Below are 4,415 nucleotides of genomic sequence, written 5' to 3' on the forward strand. Positions count from 1 at the left end.
TCTCTATTAATAGAGATATCTTAGTTTTAAATAGAGATATCTTAGTTTTTAATAGAGATATCCTAGTTTTAAATAGAGATATCTTAGTTTTTAATAGAGATATCTCTATTTAAAACTAAGATATCTCTATTAATAGAGATATCTTAGTTAAAACTAAGATATCTCTATTAAAAACTAAGATATCTCTACTGTATTTAAAGCTAAGATATCTCTATTTACGATTAAATGACAACTCGGCTCGCCATATAAATGACACCATAATGTCTGTATTTAGACTAACCATTACCACTAATGGGATAATGAGTTTACCATTGTCTTACATGGTGGTATCCTAAGGTATTCTATCCCTTCTTTCTTGACTGAGCAAACTTGATTATTCATATGTAATGTATGATTAAATTTTAGCTTTTCCTAACAATTTTGTATCTCATTTGGAATCCAGCAAACATTACCCACAGTTTTTAGTATTTTGACTTTTTATTGCTGACTTACACCATGCACTAAACATTATCAGATCCACAAGGTGACTATCCTGAAGGACTGAGCTGGTCACTGTCCTGTATTTATCTTGTAGCCATGAAATATTTTCTTTGGATAAAATATTTTGATCTGGTCTTGGAAACATAAGGTTAAATATTTAAAGTGAGGTGAACAAATAAAAATAGATAAACATATGGATTAGTAGAGGAGGTAGGGTGAGACCAGGAGTAAATTGAACCTAACAAACTGAGGAATCAGAAATACACTATTTAAAAAAAAATAAGAACACACTTTATAAGAACAATGAGGCTGAAAAATTAAGAACAAATTGAGGCTGAGGTAAAATGTCAAATGAGGTTTTTTATTTTAAAAAAACTAGAAAAACCCAAAAATTATATCTCTACCTTATGTGCAGTAGGTGTCACTATGTTCCTCCATAATAAAGTACAGTAGGTGTACCTACCTGCCATCTGGGGCCAATTTTTGTGGGGCCTTTTTTCAGCGGCCATTTTTGCGGGGCCACTTTTACTACATTCTAGTACAATATACATGGCTACTGTTGTACCATAGTAATTTTCTACGTTTGAAAAATGTGTAAAATAAGCACAAAATAAGAACATTTTGTGCCCGAAATCAGCCAAAAAATAAGAACACTGAGCCTGGGCAAAATTTTACTGGTTCTTATAAAAAAAAAAGTGTAGGCATCCAAAAAAGACTACTATAAATTTTAAATAAATAACCATATGAATAATAAATTTATAATTTCATTGCTTTGTCACTCCAATTGGTATGGTACTCATTACATTCTTGTGACCCAGCTGAATTAAAATACACTTTTTTTTAAAAAGAAAAACAATAAAATTTTGCCCAGGCTCAGTGTTCTTATTTTTTGGCCGATTTCAGGCTCAAAATGTTCTTATTTTGTTCTTGGTTTACAGACCTTTTAAACAAAAAATGATTTAATTGTATGACAGTACTGTACTGGATTGTAGACGAAAACGACCCCACAAACAATTTTCCCCATCAGATAGGTACACCTACTGTACTGTATTATAGAGGGTCAGTCACACCTACTCGCATAATGTACAGATATAATATTTTGGTTTTAAAAAATATAAACCTCATTTGAAATTTTACCTCAGCCTCAATTTGTTCTTATTTTGTTCTTAATTTTTAAGCAATTTCGGCCTCTGTGTGTACCAGTAATTGACAGAATATATAATACCTTGTAATAGCTTCTACCAAATTTGTAAAACAATTGATATGAATGTAGGCCTCAGTTTGTATGTGTGTGTGTGTATGTATTTAACAACTTGCTATGAGTAACCTTGCTTCTGTGAATAAAACATACCTGTATGTTTTATAAATGAAAAAGCAACTGAAAAATGTATGTATGTGTGGTGTGTGTGTGTTTGTGAAGGGGGAGTATTTAATCATTGGTTGTCTGACTATTTGATTTAATTTAATCATTGATTTCAAACTATTTGATTTAATTTATTACAATTTTCTATGCCACTGAAGTCTTGGACTCATTGAAGTTAAAACAGCAAACCACTTAAAACCGTGCCAAAACTTTAAATTGTGCATAAAACAATTTAAATCATTTTTGTTCGTAGGGAAAAAAAAATACAAAGCATACAACATGAGCACATGAGTATGGAAGTAAACATTTATGTTTCTAAGGATGATGGTACTGTATAAGTGACAGGAGAATTTTGCAATCCAACACAAAATGTAAACATGGATTGGCCATGGATGAGTTCGATTTTCTTCACATTTTGCAACTCGCAACTCACATTTTGAAACTCGCAACACGCATTTTGCAACTCGCATTTTGCAACTCGCATCTCGCATTTTGCAACTCGCAACTCGCATTTTGACTCACAACTCGCATTTTGCAACTCGCATTTTGCAACTCGCAACTCGCATTTTGCAACTCGCATTTTGCAACTCGCAACTCGCATTTTGCAACTCGCAACTCGCATTTTGTAACTCGCAACTCGCATTTTGTAACTCGTAACTCGCAACTTGCAACTCGCACTGAAGTAACACTCGTATTTGGTAGGTTTGACCACAACCGCGGGAACTCGTTGATGGTGCAGTATTTTCGCACATCAGTATGCGCGTAGTGGTGTTTAAAAATTAGCAAGTCAGTGTATCTTGGGTTTACTCTAGTACTTGCCTGGACTAGTCTTTAAAAAACCATCGTAAAGATGCCCGGTTAACCTTACTGTTTCCTATGTAACTATTCATGGTTCCACTAAATCATCAAGTGCCCACAGCTAACACTGAAATATAACGCCATTTCTACCATCGTAAACAAACGTTTATAAGAAATGCTTGTGTCTACATTGTGTTACTTATTCATTTTAATACTATATACATTGTATTTAAAACCATGTTTCCTTAAACACATGGTAATATTATATACTCTTGATTAAGTGCCTCAACGCTTATTTGAGAGCAGGGCTTAGTTGAGCATCTACGTTAACCCTGTATTATAACAAAATCAATTTTTGCAATTGGGTCATTCCGTCCCAACTCAACAAATTTTCAGAAAATCATGGCTGGGTACCGTCTCAGATTTTCTTGAAACTCAGATATAATGTGCAGCAACATGTCTGACGAACAAACCCAAAATTTGACTTGCCAATTCCAAGTCGTTTAGAAGTTTTTTGACTGTAGAACAGGAATATGACATGACTTTTGGTATACCGGACCCCGTTACGAAAATATTGGTTCGTAAACACCCTAATTTATTTGGTTGTGTAATTTTTCTTCCATTTTTAGACCCCATTAAAATACCCAAATATGCAACAAATTATTAATATATAGTTGGAAATGTTTCACCACAAAAAATTCCGGATTTTTAACTTATCATTTTAGGGAGTAATCGTAGGTCAAAAGGTCATTCGGGACAAAAAATGCCTCATTTTCATGGTGACCTTTGACCCTGTGGGCAAGTACGATGATCAGATGTTCCAAATATCAGCTTGGTGTCTTTATCCCTTCATGTTTAAAAAGCGATTTGAAAAGGGGTATATTTTTCAATTTGCGACAGTATCAGTGCGTAAATGTGATAAAATTAATTTTTGAATAACGATAATATTAAAAACTAGAAATTGCAAATTGCAAGTGAAATGCTGCGAAGTAAAACTGCATAAAATGTTCTTCGAACAAAATTATTTATGCGAGTCAAGTGAAAATAATGAATAATAAAAATATAACAAATAATATGAGAACGACTCATTGTCTATATTAGAACAGCGTTGGTACCGTGTACAATAGTGTTTTGCTGCAGTGACATCTCGCTGCTGGCGACTCGCTGCTGCTGGCGATGACTCGCTGCTGGCGAATCGATCTGCGCATGTGTATAAAATGGTATTTATTTCCAAAAACAGTATGCCAGTCTACAACAAAGGTCGCCTAAATGTAATAATTAGCACGTTGAAATAGGCTAGTAAATAAGTTTAACTGGGTTCGTAAATAATATTGGCCTCAAAATATTGTGGCTGAGACATGAGCCGATTAAACGTAGAAATAGGAAACCTAGAAATATAATAAAAACGCTGAATAGTACTCCAGCGTCGCGATATGCGGACGTTGGTACGAGTAGGTTAGTCTACAAGCGTCGCCTAAAGTAATTGATTTTACCCGGCAGAACGAAAGAAGGAAACTCCGCTTTTCAATTGTCTTAGGCGCAGGTTTTTTGACAAACAATGACCTTTCAGAGGTCAAATTGCTGTCAAGAATATGAATTGGCTGCTTCGCAGCAATAATCTGACTAGACCCTTGAAACTTATAATTCTAAAACAACTTTATGTGCTTATTTCAGGCATGCAGTTCGTTAAGGGATATAGTGTTTCATTAGTAAGATATGTCCCCCCAAAAATGGCCCAAGTACAAGAATTGCGCAATAAAATTGTATTTACTGT

At 34.2% G+C, this 4,415-nt stretch overlaps 1 protein-coding gene across 1 annotated transcript in view; it reads left to right on the top strand.

The window, feature by feature from the left end:
* LOC117124960 overlaps window positions 1-4,415 on the top strand; it is a gene marked incomplete at its 3' end in the record, with an annotated part of 51,796 nt that overhangs the window by 8,771 nt on the left and 38,610 nt on the right. The gene's annotated exons all lie outside the window — the stretch shown is intronic.

The sequence above is a fragment of the Anneissia japonica genome, unplaced genomic scaffold (genome assembly GCF_011630105.1).
Source record: "Anneissia japonica isolate Jap-2015-1 unplaced genomic scaffold, ASM1163010v1 scaffold13067_len103162_cov114, whole genome shotgun sequence".
Lineage (NCBI taxonomy): Eukaryota > Metazoa > Echinodermata > Crinoidea > Comatulida > Comatulidae > Anneissia > Anneissia japonica.